The sequence below is a fragment of the Pogona vitticeps genome, chromosome 3 (assembly GCF_051106095.1).
Source record: "Pogona vitticeps strain Pit_001003342236 chromosome 3, PviZW2.1, whole genome shotgun sequence".
In the NCBI taxonomy this organism is placed as follows: Eukaryota; Metazoa; Chordata; class Lepidosauria; order Squamata; family Agamidae; genus Pogona; species Pogona vitticeps.
The window spans coordinates 9,848,757-9,874,879 of record NC_135785.1 but is presented as its reverse complement, the minus strand read 5'-3'; the positions used below and the strand labels follow the sequence as shown (position 1 = coordinate 9,874,879).

At 43.3% G+C, this 26,123-nt stretch overlaps 1 long non-coding RNA gene across 2 annotated transcripts; it reads right to left on the bottom strand.

The window, feature by feature from the left end:
• Positions 1 to 806: 806 nt before the first annotated feature.
• Positions 807 to 16,325, bottom strand: LOC144587983 (uncharacterized). Of its 2 annotated transcripts, none has more exons than XR_013543267.1 (2): positions 16,154 to 16,325; positions 807 to 5,189 (listed from the first exon to the last, which is right to left on the bottom strand). It is a non-coding gene; the product is annotated as an uncharacterized LOC144587983 (long non-coding RNA). The 2 variants fall into 2 exon arrangements; XR_013543268.1 differs by lacking the exon at positions 16,154 to 16,325 and adding an exon at positions 5,490 to 12,438.
• Positions 16,326 to 26,123: the final 9,798 nt, after the last annotated feature.

The following is a 26,123-nucleotide window of genomic DNA, read 5'->3' as shown; positions in this document are numbered from 1 at the left end:
TATCCTTAATCTATTTTTAGCTTCCCCTGACCTAGCTATATTGTCATTTAGCGCAGAGTGCTTTGATAAAAGTAATTCAATCAGATGTGCAATTACACCACGTAATCCATAAAGTTACATCGTCTGCAGTAGCACAAGAGCAGCTCTCGAGACGGAGCGTCATTTCGGACGCGAGCTTCTTAAGCTGTTTAAAATCATTGCAGGCAATTTAGAATATATTATGGGTGCAGAAGGGAATATTACCGCAAACTGGCTCCCTTGTCATTTTGGACCGTGTTGTGCATTATGGTGTTTGAAATGCAGAACAGGGCCAGAAGCAGCAGGGGAGGAGAGGGGAGAGCAAATGCCTGCCAGATCAGAAAGGTGCTGCTGGTTCAAAAATAGTTTCTCCTGAGCTAACAGATCTGATTGCCAAGTGCCCTATCTGCTGTTGCCATTGCTGGCAAAAGCAAATTCCCTATTTATTTGGAGCACTGCAGATCCAACCTCGCTCCAGGACGAAGTGATGCAGCCCAGCCTTTCCTGCACTCCAGAATGCAACCTGGGTTTTCAAGAACAGCATCCTTCAACCCAGAAGCAGCAGAATCCAGCCCAGTGTTTCACCAGATGGGCTTTAATTTCAGAGCCATTTCAGCTTCAGAGTCGAGAAACACCACCCAAGTGTTATATCTTTATTTCCTTTTTATTTTGCTCACGTGGCGAGCACAGGGCAGAAATAACATGAACCACCATTTCTAACCATTGTTCCTTTTCCTTGTTAAAAGGCCACTTAGGGCCCTCTTAGGCTCTCCCGGGCTGACAGATAGCATGGGGTGAAAGGAAAAAAGATTTCAGAAATCGTCAACAATTGATTTCAAAAATGCTGTGTCTGTCCATGGGTGCCTCCCTCTCAGCATCACTTGGCATCACAGGCGAAGGTGTTGCTTCTGAGTATCTGAAATTAGTGAATGTACAATGAAGGAGATCTCCCACACACTGCCTCTTTCTTCATTGCCTTAAATTGGTCACGAGGCAGTCAATATCCTTCTCACTGTCTCCCGAAAGGTCTGACTAAGCTTGAGGACTGCAGTTGTTGAACCCTGTCTAAGCAGCCCCAAGCAGGACTAACATTCTTGTTGTTTAGTCATTAAGTCGTGTCCGACTCTTCGTGACCCCATGGACCAGAGCACGCCAGGCCCTCCTGTCTACCACTGCCTCTCCATGAGGGGTCAAATTCATATTAGTAGCTTTGACGACAGTGTCCAACCATCTGGTCCTCTGTCGTTCCCTTCTCCTTTTGCCTTCACACTTTCCTACCAGGGAGTCTTCTCAAGAGATGGCCAAAGTATTGGAGCCTCAGCTTCAGGATCTGTCCTCCCAGTGAGCACTCAGGGTTGATTCGCTTCAGAATGGATCGGTTTGTTCTCCTTGCAGTCCAGGGGACTCTCAAGAGCCTCCTCTAGCACCACAATTCAAAAGCATCAATTCTTTGGCAGTCAGCCTTCTTTATGGTCCAGTTCTCAATTCCATACATTGCTACTGGAAAAACCATAGCTTTGATTATCCGGCCCTTATCTGCAAGGTGATGTCTCTGCTTTTTAAGATGCTGTTTAGGTTTGTCATCGCTTTCCTCCCAAGAAGCAGGCATCTTTTAATTTTGTGGCTGCTGTCCCCATCTGCAGTGATCATGGAGGTCTAACATTACTTTTGACCTAATTTAGTTGTTAAATGAGTGCATCATCATCACCACTACCTCCATCATCATCAAACCTTTGAATTTTGGAACTCCCTCCCACAGAAGACCAGACTGGCCCATCTTTATTCTCCTTCCACAAGCAGACAAAGAACTTTTTCTTCAGGCAAGCTTTCCCTCAATGACTGGGGGAAACCTGCCTGAGTGGAGTTTTTAAAGAGACTGTTGTGTCTTACTGTTTTGAATGGATATTTGGTGCTGCTTTTGTTTACCCTTTTTTTTAATATGGTCATTGTTTGATCTTTGTTAATATTTGTATACTTACTGTTTTTAGCTTTAAATGTTGTCTTTTAATGATCTAAGGCACCTTGGATCCTCACTAAGGAGAAAAATGAGATAAAAATATTTTAAATAGATAAATAAAAATGCAACCCACCAGGTCTGGTTCTCCAGACTGACAGACGGCAGACTACCTTTCTAGTTTCTGAGGAAAGACAAGAAGTATAAATGAAACATATACAAAAAAAACTTTAATTTTTTGTGTGGCAAATGTTCCAGATTAGATTTAAACTGGGCACATCAGCAGAAATGTTTTGTAAGAGAAGACATGAAATGCAACATGCTATTGTTTGTTTACAAAAATGAAAGCATGTGTTGAAATATAATCTGCATTTCAAAAGGCAACATATATCGTGTTTCCAGTGTCACCAGTTCTCTTGATTACAAATCATCTCAAATGCTAGAAATTTGTGTGTGTAACCCTCTAGGATCCTTTGTTAGTAGAGGGAGCCATTTTAATACATCCTAATAACCAAAAGGCCAATAACAGTGGCTCCATCTGCTTATTTGCTCCAGTGTCCATTTCATGGCTAGTGGAACCAATCAGAGGCCATTCTGGGAAAGACCCGCCCCACAAGGCATGGTAGAGCTTCAACCAATCAGAGGAGATGGTAGTGGGCTTGATAACCAAGGGTGTTATTCCAGAAAGCACACTACAACCAATGGGAAAAAAGGGGGTTGAACTCCATGGCCTTATAGGCCCCTCCCTTCCAACTCCATTACTTTCTAATGATTCTACAAAAGTCTTTTAAAGGTGTCATACTACTTTGTTTTCATTCTTAAATCCCCTTCAAACTACAGTATGTTACTTTTTGTGGGCTTGCTTTTATATGATTATGTTACGTGACTTGGCATGCAACAGATAATGCCTATGGAGATTCCTTAACTTTCGGAATTCACTGCTAAAAATAAAGGCTTTCACATGATGTTTTTGCATAAACAACAAAGAAATCCGTATCTGCATTTTTCAGCTCTGCCTTCAATCGTGCGGTAAACTACCATGGATCCTGCAGATGGGAAAGGCAGGATATAAACTAACCAGCCAACACATGCTCCAGACAGTTTGTTTAATCCAATGATTCTGGTGAACACAGGACTTCTGCCAGTCTTAATAACAGGCATGGGCTGAACAAGTTGATGTGACTTTCTGACTTTGAGGTTAACCACCCCTCATCTAAACGGAACTCAGAAATGACAAGCTAGAAACGTGCAAAGCACTCAGCTACATTTTGTAATATTCCTCTTTTCACATCGGGTTAGGAAACTTGAAATTGATTTAGAAATATCCACCTACACGACATGCAGCGATATTCGCACTTTTTGGTCAGAAGGCAAGTTTTTTAAAACACCCACAAGGGGATTGTTTATTTTAACTCGATTATGAGAGTGATTTATTTTGAATCATTTTAGCATTGTCAATGCCTTTTTTGGAGTAAATTATATCTTTGAGGTCTGTCAAATATTGGAAATCAGGTTCACAGGTTTTGGACTGCGGAGTACCCTGCGGTTCAAACTTTTCCTTTCTCCTTCCTATTTGTTTCTACTTTACTGCTGCATTGATCTATCGCTATGCCACTTTAAAACCACTAGTGAGAATCTTGACTTCAGCCTGAGCAATGAGGAAGGAGAGGAGGGAAACCTCCACAGGGCTGAAAGCCAGCTGAGTGTGTTTGTGGAAGTCAGGCGAAGCCCACAAAGCAGCTCTCTTCTATATATGAAGCAGGGACAGAGCAATCAAGAAAGCAAGAATCTGGTGCAGCTTCAACTCCTTTGCACACTTCAACATCAGTTCCCTTTCCCCCCGTGCTGGCAAAAAAAAAAGTTTCCCCACCAGCCATAATCATGACAGCAAGAGTGTAGCCTAAATTGAATGCTGACCCTTACTCCGCTCCCTTGCTCTTCTGCAAAACCTCCTCTTCCTAACTCTGGCTAATCCTGTTGATGGTGACTGATGAGAACAATGAAGTAGCCAATTTTTGCACCAGGGACTTCCTGTTGTGTTTTGAAACCAGCTTTCTGAACACACAAACACACAGGTTCCCATTTCCAGGTAAAACAAGCAAACACCAACCCTGTGAATATTAACACAGAAGTTAGTCCCTTGATATATATGAGAAATGCCTTCTGTAGCAAACAGCTGCCAAGTGCCTTATACACTTTCCTGGCTCGTTGATATTCTGGGGACATGCTTGAGTTGGTCACCATTGCCTCTGTGGAGGGTCAGCCATGACAATCAATGTTAAATCGATTTCTATAAACCCGAGCCAGTTCTGATTTAACTCACCAGTGTAGTCACACCCTCACTTGGTTAAGTATCTTAGTTGGCATTTTCACATCTCCTGTCTTGGTCAAGCTGTGGTACATAGAACTCAGTCTTCCACATGGAACATATTATATATGGTGGGGCTAATTTGGATATTCTTATATGATTCCTTCCAATAATGTGTGACCTCCTTGCTTCTAAGGACAGAGACAGACATTATAGATAGCCCTTAAGCAGAAGAGAAAGGTCCTTAAAGGCCAATTCTATGTGAGTATCACAGCAGGAACTTCTCTTACCAGTTGGAATTATTAAATTAGCTTCCTTTGTTTTGTTGTTAGTCTTCAGGAACAAAGCATGGGCCTCCTTTGAAGTCTGATTTCTCAAACACAAAATACTTAGTCTTAATCAAAATGAATAAGATCAAGAAGGTAGTGATGGTACCTGCAACAAAATCAACAAAGGCTCACTTAGCACATTTAAGACTTAACATGTCTTATTTGGCAACTGCCCTTGCGGACTGTAGCCAACTGTAGCTGTAGGTGAAGAAGGATTGGGGCCGCAGTCCATGCAAAATTAAATCAAAGAAAATCTGTTCGCCTTCAAGGTGCCCGAGGGCTCTGTGCTACATCAGCCTCAGTCATATATATCTGTAACATTAGGGTAGGCTATCTATAACATTTTTCTTCTTCTTTATGACTTCTGGGAAGTGGCACAACCTACACAGGATACCTGCTCAAATCTTTGGATTTGCTATTAAACCTAGCCAAGCATGCAACATGTTCCTTTGTTAAGAAGATTACCTGTAACCAAGGTATAAAAACTCCTTCAAGAGGGGGGCACACCTTTTTCGTTTCTCCAGCGCCATCATTCTTTCCTTCATCTGCCTTGGGTGAGGATGTGGTCATCAACAGATGTCTAAGGAAAAAATGGGCAATTTTTAGGTCTCCAACAAAATTGTGCTAAAGAAAGAGATTAGCAGAGCAAGAAAAGTTGCTTCTTTTTTAAAAAAAAGTGTGTCTATTAACTGTACAGTTTTACAACTCCCCCCCCAATGATGGCTGGTTGCATTATTCATTGCTCTGCTTGTTACTTTTGCACTACTTTTGTTACCTTTGGGTGAGCAATTTTTAGAAAGAAAATGGTACAAACATTTAAAAATTTCTTTCAAAACACCTCTAAGATGCTTTCAAAACATAATTCTAAAACGCAACTCACCAGCTTACAGCTTAACTTTCTTCCTGCTCATGTTAGTTTTGACTTTATCTGCTCGTACATTTGAAATGTCGTACATTTTCCTTCTCAAAACATAACTTGTCATAGGTTAACTATCTTATTTGTAACTCATTACATCCAAACTCTGGACGTGAGTGAGAGCTCAGGAAGCATTTTTAGGTTACTTCCGGAGACACTTGATGGGGAAGCAATAATTAAGCAAATATTTTTAAAATGACCTAAGTTTTCAGCGACCTAATTCCAGCGAAATCCACCCTGAATTAAAATGCTTGCACTCCTGGAGTTCTTGTAATTCAGAAGACTATAGGTATATAGACTTCTATCTTCTAAATATCCGATTCTATTTTTGCATAGAAAACCTCCTTCATGCAAAAATAATTGAAAATACTGAGACAGCTGCAATGGTGAAGACTTTAATTATGCATTATTAGGAATGGAATTTACTCCATTCTAAATTCTGACCACATGAATGACTTGCTCCATTAATCATTCCACTGGCCAAATTTGTTATTCTTCAAGGCTTGGACCAGGCATCTCATTGTCTTTTGAAATAACTGTTGTATCACATCATATGCTCAAACCTCTGAGTTCACTGGCCTAAGAGGGGTGTCCTGTAACTTCCCCCCCCCCCAATTGGTGAATCAGTATGAAGCCTCTGGATTGGCCCAGCTTGATAAAAACCATTACACACAACACAAGATAATCTGCCTACCATACTTCAGCCCTCTACTAACCCAAGCTCATGGTTCCAACAGCTGATAGAAGAAACCGTAGACTGGGGAACATTCATTCCATGTCCCAGTTTTGGAAAAACCACCTTTGGAGCTATCTATGAAGAATCTACTGGAGCCTCTATTGTTTTTATCATTACAAATATGAGAGCCATTTCAGATTCAAACTATATGAACCGGTTCTGTGACTGGATTATTTTTGAGGTTGCCAGCTCAGCAGTTATTAAATTTCCTGAGATTTCATGGCCAAAATCTTTCGAAATGTCACAGATGGCACCCTTGTGTAACAACTGGGAAACAATATATGTGCAGGATGAGGGTGAAGGACAGTGTGGATTTCCTGCACTATTTCCTAACTAAACATTAAGCGTGCAACAAAGAGAAACATCTTACTGATGAGCCCGTAACCCCTACTGCCAAGTGGGATGGGTTGGGTAGAGAAGGGAATCCAGGTATTAGAGGCACCACATACAACATTTTTTCATACTCTCTTTTCTTCCACTGTCACTCCTCCTGAGATTTCTCTCTTTATCCGGAGCCCTGATGAAGCACAACAATTCTCCAGGACTTCACCCGCCACCCAGTTATGATCAACTCTAGAAAATCCATAGGAGTCATTCCGGGCTGTTGCAATTATTATTTCTAAGTTTGGTTATGCCAATATCTTCTCTGTTGGCTTCTCCCTGCACCTACAGTTTCCGGAGAGTAGACATTGTGGACCTGAAGAAAGAAAGAAAACCATATTCTTGGAGAAGAAGAAAAAAAATGTAAGACTGCCTTCCGATACAACATTGTCACGAAGGACAGTGAAAACATTTCTGACAATTTGACAGCTTGCCTATGACATGATGCTATGAATTAATCTGTCTTGGCAAGGGGCTCCCAGTGAATATTTAACTAGGCTGATAGACAACCCTAAAACTCTGAAATTTAATATAGTTTGGCAGTAAGAGAAAGGCAGTAAACCCGAGAGCCAATTTAAAGTATAAGCAGCAGTTTTACCTTTCTCGGCAAGAACAACAATAAAAAAATAAATAGCCTGCCTTCCTTTACTATAAAGAGAAAATTTTCAGAATGCACTTCTTTTTCTACAATACCTTTCAGCCAATAACTTTCAAGCGTTCGTTACAATATCAACACATTCTGCAGTCTCACTTCCAGCATAACCCCCATCTGATTGAATGATGGGTGTTTTCTCGAGGACTGACATTTTCAAATTATGCTCTTCTGAGAAACCCCAGGGTTCCTCACTGTTTATCACAGGTTCCTCACTGAGAACATCACTAAGGGCAGACAAGCACGCCTAAAAGATAGCTTGCTCACCACTATTGCAGTGTACAAACTGCTTGTAGAGTTCCAGTGGTGGCCATGAAGACCAACGATGTGGTAGCAGTATCTCATGAACGCTGTGTGCCAGAGTTTTGAATTCCTGATAAAACTCTATTTGCTATGCAGTAGAAGGAAAGAGATCCATAGAGCGGAATAGCTATAAGGTCCTCAGAGTCCACCTCTTTCTCATGAATTGGCACTTAAAGTCTCAGTAACTCCCTCTGAAACATTTGTAGGGAAAAAAGAACATTTCGGTACTTGTTAGTTGCTTGAAATCACACACTTGTGTGTGCTGCCTTTTTTTATTGCAAACATACTTGCAACCAACCAAAGCGATCAACAGCAAACAAACCACTGACTCCAACCCAGGAAAGAGAAGGAAAAGAAAGACTTGGCACAGAGGCAGGGCTCTCTTTGAAATCCAAAGCTGGGAGGAACAATTGATTAGTGATGGATAGCTAGACACTCACCCCATCCCAGAAAAGGCCCTCCCAGTCACACAAACCACAGACGGCATGCAAGAGTGCAAGCAAAAAAACACCTCCAATTCTCTATGCATTCTGCAGGAATAATGTCTTCCAGAACCTCTGGGGATCTTTGGCAGATCAGAGTTCCAAAAATCATGGCTAGATTTCTATGTCAGTTTCAAAGTTAAAGCAGTAAAGCAGTGGCATAAAGTGGGCAGGGCCACAGGGGCAGTTGCCAAGAGCAAAAAATTCTTGGCAGCGCAAAATGTCAGCTTTGCCGCAGAGCACAGTGAGCAAGAAGCCCGGGGAACCTCACTTCCCATCTTCTGTCTGTGGCTGCCTGGCTCGCTCCGTTTCCCCCTCAGGGCAGGCAGCGGCGGGGGGGGGGGCTGGTGACCACCAAGAGGACCTGCCTCCTTGTAGAGGGCCCCCAGAGGGTGAAAGGTGGTCCAGAGCAACCCAGCCTCCTTCCCTAGTGTAAACAAAGCGGGTAGGTGGGCCACGGGGAACGGGTGTGCTGTGCAGTGGCTCTCTTGGCACTGAGCCCCCTCCCCTGCTGTCATGGTTGAGATTATGTGGGTTAAAAGCATGTATGAAGATGGGTTATGTAGTTGTGAAGAAATGCAAAATGGATCCATATTGGTTCTGTGTAAGAATGATTTTGTATGATGGGAATGTTTTTCTTCATGAGCCGATGGGAAAGTTCCTTTGTACCCAGCCATGTCAGGAGATGATAAGGCGTGGAGACACAACATGGTGTCTAGATCTGGACCAAGACGAGGAGAAAGAAAATAACACCTGGATTTCTCCTGGCAACAGAAGGCGGGATTAGAATGGGCTTTCCTAATCGCCTATTGGTCAACACCTTGAGAGACGAAGAAGAAGAGTGGTGCCAAGAAAGTAGAAAATGGAGTTTGTGCCATGTGAACTGTTCCTTAGTATATAGAGAGACCTAGGAGCCATTTTGAGTCCTTTTTCCTTATGTTAGATTGAAGGGAATTGGAATGTAGAACCTCAGAGAGAAGGAGAAGCGGGCCATACCCTATGCCTTCCCTTAAAGTAGCTTTTTAGTATTTTTAGTTATTTTTTTGTTTAGTGAATGATGCCTAGATTTCTCTGCAATATTCTATGGAAATGTAACTTATGCTTTGCTTATGCAACAAACTGAATATCTATAAAGACTTTATTTTTTTCCAATAAAAAATTATTCTTAAAATCCTTAAGAATGGTCTTTTGAACAGCAAGTCTGCTGAGCCTGCTTCCAGAGAGATTGTGAGGCCACAGAATGCTTCAGAGTCCTATCTGCCTGAGCTTTGATAGATCTGGTGACTACAAAGCTCATGTGTGTGTTCTTGCTGCATTTAGTTAAGTCTCTTAAAAAGCAGAGACATCACCTTGCCAACAAAAGTCAGAATAGTCAAAGCTATGGTTTTTCCTGTCGTGATGTATGGAAGTGAGAGCTGGACCATAAAGAAGGCTGACCGCCAAAGAATTGATGCCTTTGAATTGTGGTGCTGGAGGAGGCTCTTGAGAGTCGCCTGGACTGCAAGGAGAACAAACCTATCAATCATAAAGGAAATTAACCCTGAGTGCTCACTGGAAGAACAGATCCTGAAGCTGAGGCTCCAATACTTTGGCCATCTCATGAGAAGAGAAGACACCTTGGAAAAGACCTTGATGTTAGGAAAGTGTGATGGCAAGAGGAGAAGGGGATGACAGAGGATAAGATGGCTGGACAGTGTCTGCGAATCAACCAACATGAAATTGACACAACTACGGAAAGCAGTGGAAGATAGGAGGGCCTGGCGTGCTCTGGTCCATGGGGTCACTAAGAGTCGGACACGACTAAACAACTAAACGAATGAACGAAGCAAGTATCTTTTAGGATAGACCTGTGAGAAGGGATCTGTAATTCTTCCTGGGTGAAGTCATCTGGACTCTACCCAGGTGTAAAGGAGATTCAGACTCCCTAATTGCTCTCTATCCACGGACCAAGCACTCACCTCAAGGAGGCTGGGTCGTGACACCTGCCACTTCCCAAGGTGACCTCAAGAGGTCACCGTCCCTGCCTTGCCCTGGCTTGCTGGCAATCCACACAATGCCACTGCAGCAAAGTCAACCTCTGGCAACGTTGATTCCATTCCCTTAAACTTTCCAGAGAGACAGCTGCAGGCATTCAGCCCTCGTTCCTCCATCCCTTTTCATTGTCTTGCATTGAAACAGAACTTCCTGTTCAGCTGGGGATTAGGGTGACACAGAAATGTGCCAAACCTCCTATCAAAGAAGTTGGGATAAATTTTGATTTACAGATTTGGTAAGCCAATTACAGCCAAATTAATAATATCACCTGGTGGCTGAAAGAAGATGTTGATAATCCAGCTATGGTGTTGAGCTTTAAGGCTCTCATTCAGATAAAATTATGAGCCAGGAAAGAGAAAATCCTAGATCTATTTAAACTTATCTTTTAATTACATTGAATCAAACCTTCGCTGCTGTCTATGCAGCCTAATGAACGCGCTAGGTGACCCCCCCGAGATATTTGCAAGGAAGGGATATATAAGGGCTACCTTCACCAGCAAATCGTAACTGAAAGCTTGAGAGTACCTCATTAAAAATATACATGAAAGTCAAATAATACATTTGGAGTGTATCACTTTGAAGTACCAGGTGGGACCTCTATAGCCTTACTCCAAAAGGCTGACACAGTCAACCACAAAAGCCGTGATTTGTTTTCCAACATATTTCAAGTTAATACTCTTTCGGTCAATGGAAAACCAGAAGCTAGAAAAGTTAAGCTTATTGCTCACATCCAAATAATGGGATATTAATGGCACTCATGATATTGAGGCATTAAAGAAAGTAGCGTGGGAGAGAGAGAGAGATTTGGGGAGGGGGGGAAATCCATGGTATCTGCTCGGTGACAAGTTCTGAAACAAGAGAAAGTGATGAGGAGATGAATCATGGAGACGGGGATGTAGATAAGAAACACATTACCCCCATCCTCCCTTCTCCAAGAAGTCAGGCACGCATTTGTGCAATCTGCATACATGTCTGAAGAGCAACCTGGGAGTGCTTTTGACTGGACCCCTGCAACAGAGAAGGGCTCTCAATGACAAGCAGTGTGAATGCATTCAGCTGAACATGCAACTTCTTCTTCAGACGTGCAGGTGAGGGAAACACTGGGAGCAGGGGACTGCCGCTAATGCCAGTTTCAAAGATTCTGGAAATTCACTCCAGGAGCTTGGATGTCCATTGAGGATTGCGCCCAGAAACCAGAATGCTTTTGAGTTGATGGAGCCTTCAAAATTTTCATCTGAGATTACAATCTATTTAGAACAGGGGTGGGGAATTCATAATCCTTCAGAACTCATTGAACCAATGTTGCAGCTCAATAATATTTCCAAGAACCCAGTTGTCCACCTAACATTGATACCTGTATCAGCAATAATGGTTGATGGAAATCCTGTTGCACAGTTCTGCTTGCACAGCAGAAATGATGGCACCAGTAGCAGACTGCAGCTGACTCAAAGCTTCAGATTGCAATTTTGGGGTGTATCTGGCTCATACATAGTGTGATGAGGTTGCATGCACTCTGAAATCACAAGAGAAAGTCTTTGATCAGTGGTAATCTGCCACTTCCAATAATGTCATCCCCACTGTGCTGGCAGAGCCCACCCAACAGGATTTCAGCCTTTGTCTCTTAACACTTTCAGCCAAACATCCTTTAAGTGCCCTTGACATCAGTATCCCCTTATGTACAAAACACCTTATGCAATCATCCATGCTGGTCCCAGTGTTGGTCTTTCTCTTGTGCAAGCTGTGAGTGAGCAAAGAGCAGCTATCTAGATTATGGTTAGGCTGCAAGTCCTGGCCTTCCTCACCACTGAGCTATGCTGACTAGGGTGGGTGGAAGTTGTAATCTTATAAGCATTTGGTGGTCCACACTTTGCCCACGCATGCATCAGGGGTCTTCAAAATATTCTAAGGGAACTGGTTGCAGTGGAAAATCCAAAGCCACAATGGGAAAAGCCACTGCGAGAGTCAACATAGGCAAGTGAAGGTTATTGTGACAGGGAGTTCCATAGGTCTTGTAATGTTTTTTAAACAGATCTTTTTTTAATAGGTGAAGTGCAAAGAACCATTTCTCCATATTATCTTTCCATAGACTTCCATGAAGTATGCTGCCTGGCACACAATCCTGCTCTCCATTGCTCTAAATATGAGCTTTTCATAGCTGCAGTGAGCCAGTATAAAATAAACATTTGCTTTACAAGACCGATTCTGACATTTTTATCCCCGGGCTTCTACTAAAGGTACTTTTTCAGCACCACAACTGTCACCTTTCATAGTAAGTCAGCAGGAGACATCTCAAAAAGGTTTTTTCCTTCCCCCTCAGGGAAAACTGAATCCGCTCGGAAGTCCTAGAAGGTTGTAGCTGCTCCTCTAACAGGTTACACTCCCAACTGCTAACAGCTTTCATTAAGCAGTCCCCCCATGATGGTGCTTGAATGTATGAAAAACACAAGACAAAAGATAGCTACACATAACAGAGAGTGAAATTATTTACTTGCCTATTACTGATTTATGAAATCTTTTGTCTCTGCTGGAGGGAAGGTGGAGTACCACAGGACATGAAGGACGCAAACATTGTCACGTTGTACAAGAACAAAGGTGACAGGGGTGACTGCAATAACTACCGTGGTATCTCTCTTCTTAGCGTTGTAGGGAAGCTGCTTGCCCGTGTTGTGCTGAAGAGGCTCCAGGTGCTTGCAGACAGAGTCTATCCGGAATCTCAGTGTGGATTTCGAGCAAATAGATCCACCACTGACATGGTATTCTCCCTCCGACAGTTGCAGGAGAAATGCAGGGAACAACAACAGCCACTCTTAGTGGCCTTCATAGACCTTACAAAAGCATTTGACTTGGTTAGCAGGGATGGCCTTTTCAAAATACTTCCCAAGATTGGATGTCCACCTCGTCTCCTTAACATCATCAGGTCCTTCCACGATGGAATGAAAGGCACTGTAGTTTTTGACGGCTCAACATCAGATCCCTTTGACATCCGAAGCGGAGTGAAACAGGGCTGTGTCCTCGCACCAACACTTTTTGGGATCTTTTTTGCTGTCATGCTGAAGCATGCCTTTGGAACTGCAACAGAAGGTGTCTATCTCCGGACTAGATCAGATGGAAAGCTCTTTAATCTCTCTAGATTGAGAGCGAAGACCAAAGTCCAACTGAAATGCATGAGGGACTTCCTCTTTGCAGACGATGCAGCCATTGTTGCCCACTCTGCTGAAGACCTCCAACAACTCATGAACCGTTTCAGCAAGGCCTGCCAAGACTTTGGACTAACAATCAGCCTGAAGAAAACACAAGTCATGGGCCAGGGTGTGGACTCGCCTCCCTCTATTACCATCTCCACACAAGAATTGGAGGTTGTTCATGACTTTGTGTACCTTGGCTCAACCATCTCTGACACCCTCTCTCTAGATGTCGAGCTGGATAAACGCATTGGGAAAGCAGCCACCATGTTCTCTAGACTCACAAAGAGAGTATGGCTCAATAAGAAACTGACAACACATACCAAGATCCAGGTCTATAGAGCCTGTGTCCTGAGCACACTCCTGTACTGCAGCGAGTCCTGGACACTTTGTGCCCGGCAGGAGAGGAAGCTGAACACCTTCCATATGCGTTGCCTACGACGGATTTTTGGTATCACCTGGCAGGACAGAGTTCCAAATAGAGTAGTCCTAGAACGAGCTGGAATTTTCAGCATGCATACATTACTGAAACAGCGACGTCTACGCTGGCTTGGGCACGTTGTGAGAATGGCTGATGGTCGGATTCCAAAGGATCTCCTATATGGAGAATTAGTGCAGGGAAATCGCCCCAGAGGGAGACCACAGCTGCGATACAAGGACATCTGCAAGCGGGATCTGAAGGCCTTAGGAATAGACCTCAACAGATGGGAAACTCTGACATCTGATCGTTCAGCCTGGAGGCAGGCAGTACATCACGGCCTCTCCCAATTTGAAGAGACCCTTGTCCAGCAGGCTGAGGCAAAGAGGAAGTCACAAAGGAAGCAAAACCAGGGAGCTGGACAGGGGACAGATTGGATTTGTCTCCAGTGTGGAAGGGATTGTCACTCTCGAATTGGCCTCCTCAGCCACACTAGACGCTGTTCCAAGTCCTCCATACAGAGCACAATACCATAGTCTTTCGAGACTGAAGGATGCCTACTACTACTATTACTGATTTATTAGTTGCATTTTGAGTCGTAATCCTCCAGTGAGCCAATGGCAGCACACACGATTCTCCTGCTCCCCAATTCATCTTTAGAACAAACGCTGAGGTGAGTTAGGCTGACAGAGAGTGATGGACCCAAGGTTTCCTGTTTCAGTGCAGGCTTCCGTGTGTGTCTCCCAACCTCCAAGACCAGCCAGCTCTCTAACCACTACCCCGCACTGCTCCTCAGAGCTTTTTTCCCAAGAAGGGGAACCCCCTCCATTCAAATCGTTGGGTGAAGCCGTGTCGCCCTCAGCCATAGATTTCTTTGCTGTGGCAAAAGTGAGCATCTCAAGGTAAACACAATAAGGGCTGCCAGGGGCAGAATTGCAGGCTGAGGCACAAAGACAATGCATTTTGTGAGTCCAGGTAACGCCACAAAAGCCGAAGCCTGGTCCATGTGAGAAGGAGCAGAGGCAGGCCACAAAAAGTTAAATAAATAAATAAATAAATAAATAAATAAATAAATAAATAAATAAATAAATACAAAGCCGCCAAATCTGGCGTTCTGCTCCAACCTTGTTGAGACAAGAGTCAACTGAGGGCTTAAGTAAAGGATAGGAAACATTTGCCTTTCCTGAGGTTTTGGATGGTAAATGCAACACTGCCATATAACAACCCAAGTTAGCTTGAATCTCTGGTGTCATTTTCCACTGGGGGGAAATCTGAATGCATCCTACCATATAAAGCTCCTGATCAACAGGCTCCTTATGGATGACCGATATTTTTGTGTCCTTTACACCAGGGGTCCCCAACCCATGGTCCACAGCCCAGTATCGGACCATGGCCTTAGCAGGACTGGGCCGTGGAGACAGATCTCCTGCCCCCTGCACACACCCATGGACACCCACCCACCCCCAGATGTATGCACAGGAGCACACACCTCACACAAGCCCCACCCACCCACACACGCCCTCCGCATGCACACACAGACGTACTCCTGCACGCATGCACATACGCCCCCCGCCCATCCACCACAGCCACACGCTAAACCGGTCCGCAGTGCCAAAAAGATTGGGGACCACTGCCTTCCACATCTGAACACATATCAGTATTACTAGCTGAAAATGTAGGTGGTTTGCAAAGATTATTCAATAAAGTCAAGGACTGCTCAACAAAGTCAATTAAGTAGCTAATGAACATAATATAAAAAAAATGAATGTTAAGGAAGCTGGGTTCGTATTAATCAGTAAAAAGCAAGCAGTCCAGAAAACGCAGTTAAAGATCCAAAAATAAAAGTGTGGAACATGTTGGCGAATATTAATACCATGGAAGTTGGCTGAATGAACAGAGGACCATAGCCGTTCATTAAAATTAAGAACAGAGATAGCCTGAAGCAGGTTCTTTAAGAGGAAGAATATAATATGCCACAAAATGTCAAGATCAACTTTGAGAATACACATTGCAGTGTGCTATGTGTTCATAGTTCCAACATATGGGATAGAATTGTGGATTTTGCTATAAATAAGACAGAATAATTCAAAAGGCAAATTTATCTCAGAAAGTTAGCCATTTCTTTGCTACAAAGAAGTGCCAAAACAAACAAATCAAGAACAAGGAATCACAAATCACACAAAATTCATACGGCTGGAACATTTTGGCCAGATAATGAGATAAAATCAGTACAGCTCATTGCAGCTGATCAACAGAGAGAACATAAATAGGAAGGTAAGTACGGGAAGGGGAAGACCATAGAAACATGCCATTCGGGGTTTGTTTTGTTTCAGTTCGCTTAACACCAAATTCCACAATTCTCCAAGAATTCCTCCAGGCAGAGCTCTGGGAGTCCTAGCCCACAAAAAACACACCTGTGGACACCTTCATTTCCACTCACCTGGAGAAAGGCTCCCTTCTAGGCTTTCATTTCCTGCTGCAAGGGGTGATAGTCTTGTTCCCCTTCATGGTCTATGAAAGGCACCTCCTGAAGAAACAGGTAGTTGAACTTTTGCCCTGCTCAGGTACCTGAGGTGCAAAGGGAGGCAGGTGGAATGGGCCACCAACTCAAAGGTAAGCCACTCCTTTTGCCTCCTCTGTGGCTGCCACTGTCTGCCGTTCGCAGGAGGAACAGAAAGACAGCTTGGTTGACCCAAGATATTTTGCTGCCTGAGGCAGAGCAGCGAAGTGCATTAAAACCCTAGAACCAGCCAAGAGATTGCAGCACACGAGGCAGAAACTCTCGTACATATTTCTCTCCCTTTCCTGCCAGTAAAAATACAGCAAATTAAATAGCTTTTAGCTGCACCCCAGATTTCCTGCTTCAGGCAAGTATGTACCCCATGAGCCCCCTCTCACAGAGCCAAAGGGTCTGGGGTCCCCTGGCAATTACTCCATGGGCTCTAACTCAGCTTCTTGGCTCAAAACAGCTTTCCCCCCTGCCTTTTCTGCTCCAGTCTCATAGGGCAGAATTATAGTCTTAACCCCTTGGGCAGCCCTTGCCAACTTGGGGATCCAGTTGACTTCACTGGAGTTCCCTATAGTCCAGGTTCTGGAAAGCAGGAAGGAGAGGAGAGCTTAGGTCCAAGAAGCACCTTTTTTTAGGCAAAGCCTGTATAGATGAGTAAAAAGAAGCCAGACTCTCTAGCTCATGTCTACTCTGTCGTCGCTTGCCTCTCCAGGGCTACAGCGATGTCTGGGTTAATACAGCCTTGTCCAAGCACATGGCTAGTGTTTCTGGTGTCCACCTCCTGTCATAAGCAAACAAACCAAGCAAGGGTAGACAGCTGCTGTCCTCCTCCTCTCTTGCAATCCCACACGTGTCTTCTTCTTTAGAATCAGACCATGACTTTATGCCCTCTTATTCTCCTTGACCCCTGCCCTCCTCCAGCTATTTCTCATCAAGGAACTGTCTCTTCTGATCCTGAGAAAACTTATTCTCCTCTCATACTCGTGTGCTGAGCTCAGACAGCTTGCTAAGGGTGTGTGTCTCCACCTCGTCACAGCCTCGCTGTGCCTATTGGCAGGGCTCGGCCAGAGAGACAGCACTGCAGAGCAAGCAGATTGCCTGAGATCCTTGGGAAGATGGACCCATCCAAGTTAGAACTGCATGGGCACAGTGTAGTGTTGACAGAATGCACTGCAATCTTTCCAAGGCCTCCCTTAGCGTTCACCACCATGCAGATTTTATTTTTCTAGCATTAAAGAAATGTCTTTACCTTTAGGAATATATTACTAGCCAACTATGGCTGCTTTTGTTGTTATATCAATATGTAACATGTCTTTCTCTTTAATGGATAACCTTGAAAGGAACCTCATGTGTTCCCTGTAATTAATTAGCCTTATAAATGTAGTCTGTTTCACCCTCTATCTCCACACCCTCCCTCGGACGGTGCAAAGCTACGAGCAAGGCAGAACCTTTTGAGTTTGCCTACTTATCGGCGTTACCTTGACTGCTGTTGCTTATTTTGCTCAATTATATGGTATGTAATATGTTTTAGATGTTATGTTTGTTTATCAGGAATTCCTGTATACCTTTTCCCTAAGAGACTTAGATAAAGTATATTTTGAACAACTTATCTCGGTGTTTTGCAACCTCCTTTAATATATTTTTCAACAGGTTTCACCGTCTAACTTACATGCTTCCTAAAGATACAAATCCATTCATTCAAATGCAAAACTACCCGGGGCCATTCACGAATGGGAGAGCTTTTTAGCTTGAGAGCTGCAACCAGACTAGATGCAGAAAGGGAGAGGCCTAGAAAGGGATTAAGATTAGCAATACTTAGGCACTTATGTAATGTTTGGCCTCAATACGACTTTGCCGACTTTGCTGTATATATGGCTCCAGCTATAAGTGTGCACATAGCGATGTGAAAATAATATGCACCATAACTGCATAGCTCAATGATCCCTCCAACCCAAGTTCTGTTTGTGCTTCTGTTGAGTAACACAAATAATTATTTTGCAGCACAGGAAAATGAGCCAGGAATTGGCTTTTAGAACTATTGCTAATCTACTTGCTCATTTAAAGCTGGAACAGATGTTATAGGAAGAAGGGAGGGGAATTGAGAGATCAGGCTTCACTTTGAAATTGTTCTGTCCTATAGATACAGATTATTTCCCTTCTGGGTGGACCTGGTGCTGAGAAACTGTTTAATGTTCAAACCACATTTCAGTTCAAATGTCACACCACACAGCTGGAATTTCCATTGCTACTGAAATTGCTATGTGTATAGACACACAACTGTTGTGGCCACGTGCTGGATAGTGTCTCTGATGTCACTAACAAGATTAGAGGCAGGATCCCTCACTTACCCTGCCATGTTCTGAGGGGCTTTTACTTTTTCTCGAAAGAAGAATGTGCTGAGTGTTTTCTTGCAGAGCCCTTTAAGTGCTGAAGTCCTCAATTAACCTTTTAAAAAGAAAGATGCATTGCCCGGGTTTCAGCAGTGGCCAGGAGTGCCTCTGCACATTTGTGCCAGCTGCACCCGTTTCTTGAGAGGTCTGATCTGTCCTTGTGGATACATGCTGTAGTTACATCTCCGCTGGATTACTGTAACGTGCTCTATGTGGGGCTGTCTTTGGAAAATGTTTGGAAACTCTAGCAGGTCCAAATGCAGCAGCTAGATTGTTACCTGCAGCTGGTTACAGGGAACATAGAACTATGTCATGAGTGCAGCTGAAGACCTGGAACCAGAAGGGTTAACTGAGGCCGAGGAGAATGCTGAGCAATCAGAAACACCTGAATCAAGTCCAGATTCTCCCCCAGCAGACAAGCTTCGGGCCAGGCTTCGGGGAAGACTTATGGCAAAAAGGTCAGAGGATCGCTCAAAGGCTGTCCACAGAAACATCCGTTCAACTAGCCCTGAGTATTGACAGGATGGAAAGGTTTCCAGCAGCTCAAGGGGCTGTTTTGCTATAAAAACAGCTCCTAGTCAGCTAGAAGTCTGTGGAAGCAACAAGTCAAAACCTCTGACTTGCATCCACGCTCCTACAACCTTGAACTGTGTTTCCTGAACTCCTGACTCTGGACTCGGACCTTGGACTCTGACTTTGGACTATGTTGTGTGTTTGACTCTGGACTCTGACCTTGGACGTTCTGTGAGTTGGTTTGGTAATTGGATATCGGCTTTACATTCCTAGTATTCCTGACTTTGGACTGGCTTATCAGACCTCGGCTGTTGTTACCCCCGGGAACGTGACAAACTACCCTATTACAGCAGCTCCAGTGGCTGCTGATCTGTTTCCAGGCACAATTCGAAGTACTGGTTTAACTATGAAGCCTTAAACATCTTGGGTCCAACCTGTCTCCAGGACCGCATCTCCCTCTGTGAGCCTAACCGAGTATTAAGATAATCACAGGAAGCCTTCCTCTCAGTCCCATCACCTTCACAGGTGTGTTTGGTGGGGACACAGGAGAGGGCCTTCTCTGTCGCGGCTCCCAAACTCTTGAACCCGCGCCCACAGGAAGCACACCTGGCCCCATCTTTGCTGTCCTTCCGCAAGCAGGCAAAGACCTTTCTCTTCAGGCAGGCTTTTCCTTAGTGATTGGCTGTCTGAGGAGAATGGGGTTGTATAGATTTTTGTGCTCGGTTGCTTTTAAATGTGTTTTTAGCACTGATTTTAAGTAAGATATTATATAATATTATTAATATAATATTATTGCTTTTAAATATCTTTTTAATGATGTAAGGTGTCTTGGATCCTTTTAAGGAGAAAGGTGGGTTAAAAATATTTTAAATGAATGAATAAAAGTGCACTGTAAGTGGACAACATACAGTGGTGCCTCGACTTACGAATGTCCCTACTTACGACCATTTCAAGTTAAGACCAGCTCCGGTCGCAAAATTTTGCTTCTACTTGCGACCGGCGCTTCCACTTACGAACAGAAAAAGGCAGGGAATAAAAAGCAGGAAATTCAAATTTCTAACAGTAGGTGGTGACAAGGCTGCTTCTTTTTAACTCTTTTGCCCCGACGGTTAGAGTGAGTACAATCGAAGGAGGTTTGGGACTGTCTGGCTTCTGCTTTGGAGTGAGCATGTGTGTGTTTGCAGGGAGGCTTCAGGCTGCCTGGTAAGGTATATATAGGCTATATATATTGGCTGAAGGCCTTTGGAGCACTTTGTCAGTGACACGGTGTTAGTTTGCAAATAGAGAGAAAATACCTCATATGAGATTGAACTGTCACTGCTATTAATAAACCACCATAATAGAGTTTGCATCTATTAGCAGGAATCCTACAGGTATTTGCATAATGTGCGATGGCTAATTGCTGCTAATTGATGAAAGGCTGGGACAAGTTTTAGTCATGTGTCTGGTCACGGACCTGATTACACAACAGAGATGCGAAATGGGATTAATTTAGTAGGACAAGCAACACTTGCATAAATCTCCACATTTCACTAAATGCATTCTTCCATAACATCCAGAAATTGTTCCATTTTTGGATTGTGGGGTACTATCATTGACATGCAGTGAACAAGGAACTCTCCACAGGATTAACTACTAGCTGTTTTTAAACGTCTGTGGGGAGTAAAAATAGTGGGAGAATGAGAAGACTTGTGCGAGAGCAGATGCTGGCTCAGATTAGCCAAAGCTGTGTGTTTAATTGCAATATAGCCATTAAAGGAAATTAATTGCACCAAGCGATGCTTTCAGAGCTAATATTGTAAGCCAAGTCATGTGCTCTCTCACTCTTTTAAGCAACATACTGATGCTTGGAGCCAAACCAGACATGGTATTAAATACCTGGATGCATTTTATGTTTTCTTGTTAGGCAGCCCCACTACCTACCCAGCTCAAAAAACTAACAACACAGGAATTCTCTGGGAATCACAGCATGTGAGAAGGGGACTTCACAGTGTGATGAAAAACATAGTCCTCAAGCTTTCCTTCAACAACATCCTTCCAAAGATGCATAAAGCTTTGGAGTGGTTGGTTTTACAGGACAACCCCCTGTATCCCATATTATTATCTCACAATAATTACATTATTATTATATTTTATTTCATGGACTAGCAGACATACCCAGTTTAGCAAGGAACAGAAATCCCTTATCCTTCTATCTCCCAGCCTTTTACTCCCCCCCCCCAGTCTTTTATTCTTTCCACTCTGATGGTTGTTCAATTATTTCCTCTCTTTTTATTCTTTTTGTTACCCCCTCTAGCAGACAGCAAAACCCTTCCTTTTCCTCTATGTCCCCTTTTTGATGTTTGAAAAAATTCAGTGGCCCTGTAGAAGGATGTACCACCGGAGCTACCTCAAAGATGCCTGGAAAAAGATGCCTCAGACCTGACTGCAGCATCCCTTTCTTGGTTAGGGCAGGTTGAGAGAATCTGCCACCTAGTGACTGAAGTGAGCACTACAGATTTCAGACAGGTTTTGATTAAATCATTCCTTTTAGAAACTAAATTACCAAGCTTTAGGTGTCTAGACTTCAAGACCTCATAGCTAACACGAAGACACACACACATTTATTGTTATAGATATAATAAACCTCAGTTTCAACATATAGTATTTTGAACTTTAAATCAAAAAGCCAAAGCCGTGGAGAGCGGGTGATACAATTTTCAGCCCCTGAGGGAGATCTTGGAGAGGCTGTGAGACCAAGACACCATCCTTGCTTTCATCCTTGCTTTTACAACTTCCACAGACTATCTCTGAGCAAGAACAAGGGTCTTTTTCTCTTTGTGAAGCTTAGCACACACAAGCAAGGCCTATAGGAGCATGGACTGATCAAAACACACAAGAACTCACCAAACACTTACTCTTTTTACCAGCTTTTACTAGCTTATGCAAGAAGGCTACAATTATCACATCTGCCAATATTGCTCATTAAATTAAATTAAAACCACCAACAATACAGCCCATTACATCCATGGTCCCTAATCCCCAAAGACCTTGGCAAGTAACCGTGTTTAATTTGGTGCCAAAATGAGAGTAGTGTAAATGCTAGTCAAACCTCTAAGGGAGGTTTGGGCATTCCCGAAATGAGACCCTGCATAGGGAGGACGGAGATACAGCATGCACGCATGCATCCTCCACAGCTATTTTTATGGAGGGGGGGAGGAGACACAAGAAGATTATAATGCTGTATCTAGTGAGGCTTTGTGTGCATTGTGCTTTAACCGCATAGTATGGTCTACTGACCTGATGTAATTTCTCTGAATCATCATGTCCAGAATGAGTATATTACTCAAGAGGAGCCAAAAAAGAAAGGAGAAAACCCATCAGTTTGACAATCTCCTTATGGATGCCTAGAAATGTATGAGGGACTCTGAGCTCCTTAATCAATAGTACTATGCTGTTCTAAACATTGCTTGGGATCCCCTGAGTCTGTATGTCTTTTTTCCCACTGCCTTTCAAACCTCAAACCAAACAGGATATACATGATTGATACTGGATGAAATTAAAAGCACATTAGCAACAATATTGTGCCATTCAGTTGGCTGATAAAAACCAAGACAAACGTCAATGAGCTCAAGGCAACCGTGATCAAGGCAGAGCAAATCAATCATAATAACTACAAAGAGCCTTTTAATTCAATGATGCACAAAGCTATCATCAAGCAATAAAGCCTTATCTACAAATTGATTGCTCTTCCATTGCCTTGCCTGCAAACAAGCTGCTCTGCCATCAGTCATATATTTGATATTGCCTGCCTCTGAGAGACTCCTTTATATATAAGCACAACCTACCTTTTAAAAGGATGTTTCAGATAGTGTGTTTTGTCAACATTTTTGTCACCTAGGGATGGCACATCATGGCATTTAAATTATGTATAAATAATTTATCCCTCAGTAGTAACTGTCCACGGCTAAATTATTCCAGTGCTTCACTTATATATAGTGAAGCCCCCATATCCATGGGGTCAGTATCCACAGTTTCACTTATCCATGTTCAGAAAATATTAAAAATATTAATAGAAAACAAATCCAGAAAAACTAATTCCAGATGTATTATCACGCCCAGCCACTAGAGGGAGCCAGAGACTGTGCCATGAATACTTTTTAGCCCTATGAGGAAAGTCTGAAAGAATTGGGCAAGTTTAGCCTTGAGAAAAGAAGACTGAGGGGTGCTATGATAGCACTTTTTAAATATTTGAAAGGCTGTCATATAGAGGAGGGGCAAGATCTGTTCTCAATCATCCCAGAGTGCAGGACACGCAACAATGGGCTCAAGTTAAATAAAGCCAGTTGAATATTGGTTGAATTACAAGAAAAAACATCCTAACTGTTAGAGCAGTACAACAGTGGAATCAGTTATCTTAATCACCTGGCAGATCTGCTTTGATTGTATTCCTGCATTGAGCAGGGGGTTGGACTTGATGGCCTTATAGGCCCCCTTCCAACTTCACTTTTCTGTGATTCTATACTTAGAGTCTGGATCCAGCCCAGTGACATGAAAGGTATAAAAGTGGCGTCCCAAGCAATGTGACTTCGTATCAGGTCACACAATTAATTGTATTGTATCTGACGGCAGTGATTGGAATCCTAGGCCCAATAAAATGTTTTGCTTAATAAGATGTAACGAATTACATTGAGCACAAGCCCTTCTAGCTTTATTATTCTCTAATTAATGGCCACAAGCCTGATTTAAATAGAAAGCCAGCTATTTCCCATCAGAAGGTTTTTCTTCTAAATATATATTTAGAGTAGAACCACAGAGTGATTAATCTCCCAAAGAAAAGCAGCACCAAACAATGAGATAATGTTTACAAAGAAAATGGGTCGTCAAGTATAATGTTGCCTGCAATAAATAAGATCAGATTAAAAGGACAAAACAATGGCATTCAATTATCTGGGATCCATAAAAGCAGCACTGTGTCAGCTACTACAGGTAGTAGTTCGCCTCCTAGGTCAATCCTTTATAATAGAAAATTGTTGTGCCCCTTGACATTTAGTCCAGTCGTGTCTGACTCTAGGGGACGGTGCTCATCCCCGTCTCCAAGCCGTAGAACCAGCGTTTGTCCGTAGACAGTTTCCCTGGTCCCGTGGCCAGTGCGACTTAGACACAGAATGTTGTTACCTTCCCACCTAGGTGGTACCTATTTATCGACTTCATAAGTTTCATTGATTCAAATGGGCCTACTCTGACACTTACTGTGCTCAAGTATGTCACAACTGGAGTTGACCTCTCTGAATCAATGAAACATGTACAGGAGTTGACTTGCCAAATCCCCAATGATCCAATAGGCTTACTCTAGTGCAAGTCACTGTGCTAAGCAACAGAGTCTTGATCTTTTTTTTTTTTTTTACTCTTGTGCTTTTATAGTTCTTGCAGCTGGTTATTTGACAATTTGAGAGCCACCCTGGGTACATTTACTAGGAGTGAAGTGGCATATAAGTAAATAAACAAGCAAGTAAGCAAGCCTCTGTTTTTCCAGCAGCTCAGCCCATCACCATTTGTACTACAACATGTTTGTTTGTTTGTTTGTTTGTTTGTTTGTTTGTTTATTTTATATCCCGCCTATCTGGTCAATATGACCAATCTGTTGTTCCTAGATTGTTTCAAAGGTGCAGCCACAGGACAGCTGAGGAAATGGGAATTTGACCTCCTTCATGATTGTCCATCCTTGCAGTATATCAATGGTCCTGCTTAGGCTATAGTAAGGATCTAGAAACTAGCATTGCAGTAGAATATGTAATGGCAATCCCATATAGCATGGTCCCCAACTTTTCCCCAAATGTGGACCGGGGGGGGATGACATACTCGTGAGGGGGGCGTGGCACCTCCTGGGGGCATGGCACGCTTGCAGGTGTATAGTGTTTTTGCAGATGGCGCTTGCAGGGGGGCAGGAGATCTGTGTCCATGGCCCAGTTCTGCCAAGGCCGCGGATCACTGCCAGGTCGCGGACCGGGGCTGGGGACTTCTGCCACATTGTACAAATATCTGAAAACTGGTCTGTTGGAGGAATTTGTTTTTGTAGGCCTGCTGGGGTGCTTATTTTTATTATCTGCTGTCTAAATATCTGATAGGGACATGGTGGCGCTGCGGGTTAAACCGCAGAAGCCTCTGTGCCGCAGGGTCAGAAGGCCAGCCGTCGTAAGATCGAATCCACGCAACAGAGTGAGTTCCCGTCGCTGGTTCCAGCTCCTGCCAATCTAGCAGTTCAAAAGCATGTGAAAATGCAAGTTGATGAATAGGTACCACCACGGTGGGAAGGTAACGGCGTTCAATGTCTATTCACGCTGGCCATGTGACCACGGAAACTGTCTTTGGACAAACGCTCTACGGCTTGGAAACGGGGATGAGCACCGCCCCCTAGAGTCGGACACGATTGGACTAAATGTCAAGGGAAACCTTTACCTAAATATCTACCATATGGAAGTAAACTTGTCAAGACATGCTTGCCTGGAACTTTCTTTATGAAAACCCCCACCATATCTGTCTAGAACAGGTACAGTAGTTCAAAGGCAGCTGTCTCTTTGTTTACAAAGAAGCAGGTTAAGGCACAGGTGGGCCCTACATTCCTACCCATATAAGGTTACTGTCTGAATACTGCTTGCTAATTGTAAATCATATGCCCTGCTATTGTTAAGAGACAGCATAAAAGGCCCTGTAACTGTGTCCAAAGTGTGTTTCCTGTGTACTTTGACCCTGTATTGTGGTTGCACCTGTTTTCACTCAGTAAAAATAAACTGTAAGCTCACTCTGCTCTTTGACTGCCGTCTGGAGAAATGGACCTCTAGTCATCACTGCTGCTACAACATTATCTATTTTACATATTTTCAAGAAAGGATATATTCCCCACACACAATCCTCCTCTGGGCTTTGGGATCTGTGGGGGAAGATCTTATTTCAATCCTGCCTCATTCAAATACATGTTTAGTGAGGATGCAGGAAAAAGGGTTCCTCTATGCTTGCTC